The sequence below is a fragment of the Mustela nigripes genome, chromosome 9 (assembly GCF_022355385.1).
Source record: "Mustela nigripes isolate SB6536 chromosome 9, MUSNIG.SB6536, whole genome shotgun sequence".
Lineage (NCBI taxonomy): Eukaryota > Metazoa > Chordata > Mammalia > Carnivora > Mustelidae > Mustela > Mustela nigripes.
In genome coordinates, this window is record NC_081565.1 from 5,040,781 (window position 1) to 5,049,203 (window position 8,423).

Genomic DNA, 8,423 nt, shown 5'->3' on the forward strand with positions numbered 1-8,423 from the left:
GTTATGTCCATTTTACAGATGAGGTAAGTGAGGCTCAGAGAGGCACAGACTCCTGCTGTCTCCGGTGGTCCTTCCAAGGGCAGGTGCCAGTCCAGGATTTCAGGGCAAGTGAAGGAAGTGCTCCCCGGAGAAGCCGATCAGGGATGGAGAAAGCAGGACAGAGAAGGTCAACAAAGGTGTGGTTTCAGGCGATGTCCTGGACGCAGGCTGAGACGCTGGGGTGGAGACTGTACCTTGGTGCTTGTCCCATCCCGACACCGGAGGGGGCTTTCATACCCGCTTGTGAGCCAATGTCCACAGACAGACAATGGGGTCAGGAAAAGGGATTGACAGGACCCGGCCGGGTCACCAAGGTCTCCACCACACTTGCTCTAAGTCACGCATCTGGCAAGTGACAGAGCTGGGATTTGAATCCGGCTGTGCCCCCACCAGGCCCTGGGATTGTAACCGCCGCCCCGCACCGCCTTTCCCGGAGCTGGAGCTCTGGCTTCCCTCGGGGGCGTCTCCCTGAATCTCCTGCCCTCTCCCTGGGAAGCCGAATATTTTGGTGTCGAGGTGACACAGGCATACATTGCTTGCTTCATTATACCATGTGTTGTGCTGTGCTCTGCTACACGGCCTCGCCACAAAATACAGCACCGTGTCTCATGTATTATTTATACAACGGGACTCTTGGTGGGGGCACGGGGGGGGGCAGCCTTGGAGAGATGCACATATGGCTGCACACACTTGGAAAGTCCCCCGTGCGCAGAGGAACAATTAGACACTCCTGACTTAGGGCCCCTCTCCTCGTGTGGCAAAGCAAACAAGCACACAAATGAATTGATTTAAAGAAAATGATGTTGTAAATGATGCTACAGTCGGCCCGTGGATGGGGGCCCAGGATGACTGTGGTGTGGGAGGTGGTAGCCCAGATCAAGCTCCCGGCTTGAGGGCTGAGGGAGCAGATGCAGTGAGCGCGGGTGGCTCTGTGCTGGGCATCAGCTGTCCCTGTGGCTTCGTGTCGCCGATGGTCCCCAGAAGGCTCCAGGGGGTGAGACACGGGGAACCCGTTTCCGGGCCTGCTCCTGCCAGACGCGGACATGGGACTTGCTCTGGGCCGTGCAACTGGACGGGGCAGGCGGGATGCAGGCCACTCCTGGGCCAGGCCATTGAAATGTGGGTGTGGGGCCCTCCACGCAGGCCCCGGAGCCGATGGTAGAAGGATGTGTAGGGCGAGCAAGGAACAGAGTTCGTCACTTGTGAGCCACTGATGTTCTGGGCTTGACACCAGCCGGTTGTGCTGATAGAGCAATTTTACATGTAAGCAAGCAGCCCCGAGGCACGAGGCCACCTGCTCAAGGTCAAGCTGCCTGGAGGTGGGGGAGCCAGGGTGGGACGCAGCCCCTTCCATGGGCCTCCAGTGGCTCCTTTCTATCCCCAGGGAAAACCAATTTTTCAAAAGACAATTCTGTCAACTGGTCCTGTCCAGCCACATCCTAAGCCTTTCTCCAAGCTCCGTCCACTCGGTCAAGACCTCCGGGCTCCCGGGCAGCTGCCCTGGTCTCACTGGGGCTCCTCCTCCCTCTTCTGCTCCTTGCAAACCCAGTCTCCAAACAAGGGCCCGGTCATCCTATCAGACACCGTTCGAAGCCCATCGTGGGTTCCCCAGGGCCCCAAGGACAAGGTCAGGGTGCCACGGGCCTCTGGTGACTTTGGCTTCTCCAAATGGCTTCTCCGTTTGGGCCACTCCCTTAGCCACACCAGCTCCTCTCAGTCTCTCTGAACACACTCCTACTGCCGCCCTTTGCAAAGGCTGTTCCCGCCACCTGGAACACTTTTCCCTGTTTAGCCTGGCTCCTGAGCCCAGAGTTGGAACCCAGGAACTCACAGTGTGTGCACGTGAGTGTGTGCGTGTATGTGTGTGTGTGCATGTGAGAGCCTCACCTTCCCTCTTACCCCTGCCCTCCTGTATCGGCCGTGTTGTATTTCCTGTCCACTGCCCTCCCCTACTGGAACAAAAGCTCCTTCCACACGGGGTTGGCCTTGCTACTGTGTGTCCTTAGAGTCTCCCCCCGTGTCTGGGGCGAAGGAGGCATTTAGTCGACAGTCACCGACTGAGTGGAGGGATGAACGGACGCTCTCATCGGTTGACACTCAGAGTGGCCACAAATTTGTGAAGATGTATTTGAATTTCTCTGCCCCTCCCAGCTGGGACACAGACCGAGCTGCCCCTCTCCTGGGGCCCACGCCCGGGCCAGGACCCACCCACTCTGGACAAGCCGCCGCCCTTCAGAAAGTAACACCTTTTGTGAACTCATCCGTCCCAGGTCTGCTTCTCCGTTTGGGCCAGGTTGCGGGTGGTAAAGACCTTGGGCTTAGGAGCCGAAGAGACCTCCCTTCCAGTCACTCCTGCTAGCGGTGTGACCTTGGACGAGTCACTGGACAACTTGCGGGAGACCTCAAGCATCTCTTCTGTAAATGGGTATAAAACAGCACCTTCTTCCAGGGGCGGTCAGGAGGATTTGGGGAGCTGACACGTAGACCCTAGGGTTACTACTGTTACAGCCTCAGCCTCCCAGCCCTGCCCTTTGGACCTGCGCCCCCAGGTGGGGACTGTTGACCTCAAAAGATTGACAGGGTGAATCCTCCTGGGAGCCGAGACAGGCCGGGAGGACCTTGGGCCTCTCGACAGTGACAACAGTGCCACTCAGGTCAAGGCTGTGTGGCCCTCAGGAAGTCCCGCAGAGGCAGGTTCTCCCGCAATAAGATCTGGAGGACTTTTCACTCCGACAGGTGCCCAGTCGGGGCCAGTGGAGGTGGGGACACGGTGTTATCAGGGTGCACGCAGGGGTAACTCTGGCCACCGCTGGAGCAGAGGGACAGGCAGGCCTTGCCCCGTGCTCTGATGGGAAGCTCAGGCGGGCGCTAGGCCATCAAGGAAGACAAGTCAAGGGCTAGTGGAGTTGGCCGCTGACAACGGGCAGGGGGCAGAGGACGGGCAGCCTGGGCAAAGGCTCAGAGGAAGGAAAAGATGTGGAGTGTTTGTGTGCAGGGGAGGCTGGTGGCTGGTTCCGAGGGGCTGGCCGGGGCGGGGGGGATGGGTGACATGGGGCTGGACAGGTGGACACGGCAGTCCCCCAGGAGCAAGCCTGGGCTTGGGGACGTGGTGGAGGGTGAGCCAGGGAAGGAGGGAGGAGGTCACCTTTGTGCCCCTGTCTGGCCCAGGGGGTGGTGGGCTCTCCTGGCCACAGCTACTCCCCACCTCCAGGCACGCCGGAGGGACTGCCCTTTAAACAGCTCCGGGTTGCTCAGGAGATGGAGGCTGGTGGGGACAGGGAAATCCCATGGGGGTGGGTCCCCATGCTGTGTGCCACAGCCGCCACGGACCTGATGCTCTGGTGCCTCAGTTGACACCCTGGGTGCCCACACGACGAGGTTAGTCTTCTTCCCCGGGTGTGCTGTGAGGGGGTTTGGATCTGGGCGAACTGCAGAGGATCCTGGCCATAGGGGTGGGACTGTGGGGTCACCCTGCACATGACATCATGTCACAGAGACACTTCCCAGCCAGAGGGCTGGGGTCGCTGGGCCTGGCCCCGGCTGTGGCTGTCACAGGCAGCGGCTGCCCTGCAGCCTGGGAGCGGCCAGGGCCGGCGGAGACCTTGTGAAGGCAGGTCTGGCGGCTGCACAAATGGGGAGTGGGCTGTGGACCCGGCTGCCCCTGTGGCTGGGTTCCCAGCAGGCCGCGTGGCCTGGGCAGCCCGAGGCCCTGGCTGCCACCCCGGGCCATCTGCTGGAATTTCAAAGGCAAATGTTCTGAGAAATAATGGGGCTTAATAAGCCAGGCCGATCGATAGTCCATGGAAGGGAAAGGAGAAGATAGGGAGAGAAGGAACAGCAGGGAGAGCGGGAGCGGGGGGCGGGACTGGCCCCGAGAGCCAGCGAGCGAGACCTAAGAGACACAGGACGTCACAGAGAGCGAGAGAGACACTCCTGTGCAGAGAGACACAGAGGAATACACAGAAAGAGGGAAGGAGAGAGGCAGGCACCGAGACAGGTAATGACACGGCTGAACGACACAGAGGGAGACCCACCAGAGGGAGAAGGAGACACAGGGTCCGCTGCCTCCCCCACCCCCCGCCCGACCGCATGCACAGAAACAGAGATAGAGACAGCGGCGGCGGGGGGGGCGGGGGGGGCGGGGGGGCACCCAGAAGATGGACACAGGGATGTAAGAGGCCCGGAGGAGGGCTGGGGGGGTCGGAGCTGCCTGAGGGCTTCGGTGGAGCCGCTGGAGAGCTGAGACCATGGTCGGCCCAGCCAGGGGGGTCTTGTCCTTGAACCTCATGCCCTCGGGCAGGGGAACGTGTGGTCACCCGCCTCCCGCTAGTGCTCAGGCCACCGAATGGCGAGCCTGGCCCGCAGCAGCCTGGCCCGCAGCAGCGCCTACAGTCATAGCGACGGGGAGGGGCCCGAGTGACAGGCCTGCCACCTGGACCTGTGCCACCACCCCCACCTCGGGCAAGACACCACAACTCTGGCTTCAGTCCCAACATCTGCAAAGTGGCAGGGGTGGGCACCGATTCCTGCCTCCCACGGTGATTGTGAGGGTTGAATGAGCAGCCTCTAGTTCAGCAGCAGCTACCCTTTCTGGAAACTTCCAACGTGCCAGGTGCATGTGGGGACCTAACAACCACCAGTGGGTCGGGCACAGAAATGGCCATTTGCAGGTGAGAACACAGGTGGACACCAGGGTGACCTGCCCGAGGTCCTGTAACTTCCTCCAAGGAAGAAGCAGGCAGCCCCGGGGGCCCATTCCCAGGTGAAGGTCGGGCTAGGGGCTCAGGTAGGGCAGAGGCCCACCTCTGGGGCAGAGAGCCCGTCACTCGCCCACCCGCTCCCTCCCTGCCTCATTCACTTCTGGAACATGTGTGAGTTGCCCGGCTGTACTGGATTATGGATAAGGAAACATCTACAAACTAGTCGGCGGCCCGCAGAAGCGTCTTGCGAGAGTTCTCAGAGAGAGAGAACATGAGAGTTCACATGACCACAGACTGCTGGGCGGCGGGCCTCCTTCTCCAAGCCCAGAGACCACCGCGGCCTCTCCTCGGCACACGTTCCCCTGGCTGATGGGTCCCACAAGGGGTGCCGGCCGAGGGGCGCCTGGAGGCCCGGGGTGTCCGTTCCCCTGGAGGGGCCCTGTCTGGTGTGGCTGGATCACACCATGCCGAGACAAGCACCGGGCTGTTTGCCACTCCAGCCACCATCGGGTGACATTTCCTGGAGGCTCACCCCACGCCAGGCACAGGCACTGCCTCCTTTTAGCTCTGCTACCCCAGCTCTGCCACTTTGCAGATGTTGGGACTGAAGCCTGTGGTTTTTGTCTTTTTTTTTTTTTTAAGATTTTATTTATTTATTTGAGAGAAAGAGAGAGAGAGCACAGGCAAGCAGTGGGAGCAGTAGGGGGAGAAGGAGAAGCAGGCTCCCCGCTGAGCAGGGAGTCCAATGTGGGGCTCGATCCCAGCACCCTAGGATCATGACCTAAGTCAAAGGCAAACGCTCAAGCAACTGAGCCACCCAGGCACCCCAAGGAGAGAAAATGTGTTTTAATGGCTTCTTTTCTGTTTGTTGGTTTAAGTAGGCTCCACACCCAGTGCGGAGCCCAGCGCAGGACTCCCACCTACGTCTACGGGTTGTCACCGTGCCTCTGTCTAAGCCAGGACTCCACTCGCCTGCCCTTTCTCTGCAGAGCCCTGGACTCTTGACGGCACCGCCCCCCTATCCCGGGGGCAGCGTCTGTACTGCCTGGGGCCCCTCAGCTCTAGAACTTTCCTGCATGGCCCCTGGGGCTCAAGAGAGCAGAGGTTTTGCTTAGGCAAAACCGTCCCTCATCTGGTCCTCCTGTTCTACCTTACGTGTCCTGAAGTCCGCTCCCGTAGGTGGCTGTTGCTGGACCCTGGATGTCCATCAGGGAGTCTGAAAAAGCTGGACTCCTGGGTCTCACACAGCAGATTCCAAAAATGCCACCAGCCTGGACATCCCTGTAGCATGTGTTCAGCGTGGTAAAATACATATTACACAAAATTTACCGTTTTAATCATGGTCAGTTTCGATGGAAATAAATACAGCCACAGTGTCGTACAAGCATTCCCACTACCTCAGTTCCAGAACTTTCCTCCACTCCAAGTGGAAACCCTACACGCATTAGGCAGTCAGCCGCCATTCTCTCCTGCCCTCCCCCGGCCCCTGCAAACCTCTCGGCTGCTTTCTGTCTCTATGGATTTGCCTAATCTGAATATTTCATACAAATGGAATCATTCTGTATGTGAGCTTCTGCAACTGGTTTCTTTTATTTACCATAATGTCCTCGAGGTCCATCCATGTAGCAGGTGTCAAAGCCGCCTTCCTTCGGACAGCGCCGTATTTCTCCGTGGACCTATCGCGTCTCGTTCACCCGTTCACCTGCTGATGGACACGGGCATCGCTTCTATCTGTCTATTGTGAATAACACGGTGACCCAACCGGGTGTACAAATAGCTCTTTGAGACCCCACTCAAAATTCTTTTGGGGTCACGCGAGAATTCTACGTTTAATTTAGGGGGGAGCCTCCGTGCTGTTTCCCACAGTGGCTGTGTCATCTGGCACGCCCACCGACAGGGGTCAAGGGCTCCACTATCTCCCCGTCTTGCGATCATGGGTTTTGTCTTGTTTTTAAAGACAGCACCATCCTAACGGTGTGCGGTAGTACGTCCCGGGTTTGATTTTCATTTCCCTAATGGGGGCCGTCCATTTCCTTCCCTTGCCTACCTGCTCTGGCTGGCACGGTGGATGTTCCTGGTGGGTTTTTGGATTTTCTTGGGGCTCCAACGGGCCGCCCGTGGGGTAGCTCCTGGCTTGCCGCGGTCAGTGCTTCCGCACCTCGTTTCATTCCATTCTCACCATCGCGATTTATTTACTGGAGAGACAGAGAGGCAGAAGCAGACGCCCCACTGAGCAGGGAGGCCCGTGCAGGGCTCGATCCCACGACGCTGATCTGAATGGCCCGAGCTGAAGGCAGCCGCGTGACCGACTGAGCCACCCAGGCACCCTCTCATGATAGTGTCCTGAGGCCCTGTTTGCATGTTTGCTTTATAGACAGCAGATGCCCGGAGAAGTGTTCTCCAAGAGGCAGGGAGCCCGCGGGGCCCCAGGTAGGGTAACGGGACCTCACGCACTGTTTGTGGCTAATTGGAGCCAAGGTGCGCAGGTCGGTGAGTGTTTGAAAGGTCCCCACCCTGGCCAGGTGTGCCTGATTGCAAAGTCCTCCCCTCCTCCCTCCCAGGCACAGGCTCCCGGGGTGGGGGTGGGGCGGGGGTTGGCAAACTATGGCCCACAGGCCAAATCCAGAACTAAGGGTGGGGTGTTCCCATGTTTCAAGGATTGAAAAAAGAAATCCGAGGTGAATATACGAACCCTGACACATTTACTGTCAGGCCCTTCACAGGAAGAGATTGCTGACCCCAGCTTTGCCCTGACATACATGGCTGGGGCCCTCGGGTCCTGGGGAGGCCGGAGTGCCCTGGGGAGAGGGGGATGGGCCTCCCGGGGCAGTGGCTTGTCGAAACCCAGGTGTGGGCGGAGGGCCAAGGGGTAGCAGCACAGCCAGGCTCCCCTGGGCCGCAGCAGCCGGGCCCAGTCCCTGGTGCCAGCCATCAGCTCTGGGCAGCTCAGCCCTCCCCCATCCCAGGAGGAGGTGAAAAATGTGACACCGCAAAGTGGGACATTAAAGTTTAACGGGGGCGATGCATATTTAATGGGGCTTAACAAAGCATCCTTAAAGACATCCCAGACAGCCCCCCGGGGGCGGGGGCAGCCTGCTCGCTCCCTCATCTGTCTGTGGTGGTGTCCCTGGGACAAGCCGGCCTTCTGCGCTCCTGCCAGAGCCAAGTGCGGGCCTGTGGGGTGGGCTCGGCGGGAGCGGCCCTCTCATTATTAACAGTAGGAAGGTGTCTGAGGAGCCGCGTGAGCAGGGACTCTGCTCAGGCTGCCGGGCCCCATTCCAAGAAGCACCCCTACCTACGCCGTGGGGTGTGCCCCGGGTACCCGTCCCCACCATGTCCCTCATTAGGGGCCACTGCTGGAGCTGGGAGGTCATCCCTAGGAGGGGGCACAGGGTTGGTCCCCCAGAGGCTTTGGTGTAAGAGGGGCCCCAGTCGCGGACTCTGATGTCCCTGCCTGAGAATCAGAGATCGCAGATTCTCAGATTCATGGTGTCTCGGAAGGGCTGCCCTAGACCCTCTTGCCTTTTGACCAAGTCAGAGCACAGAACTCACTTTGCCCCCCGCATCCATATGACTTTGGGGTCACAGCCTCCTCTCAGAGCCACCTGAAAATTCTTGGGGGTCTCTGGGGGCCTCTCACAAAGAGCCCACCAGCCCTTCCTGATGGCCTGTCTTCCCAGTCAC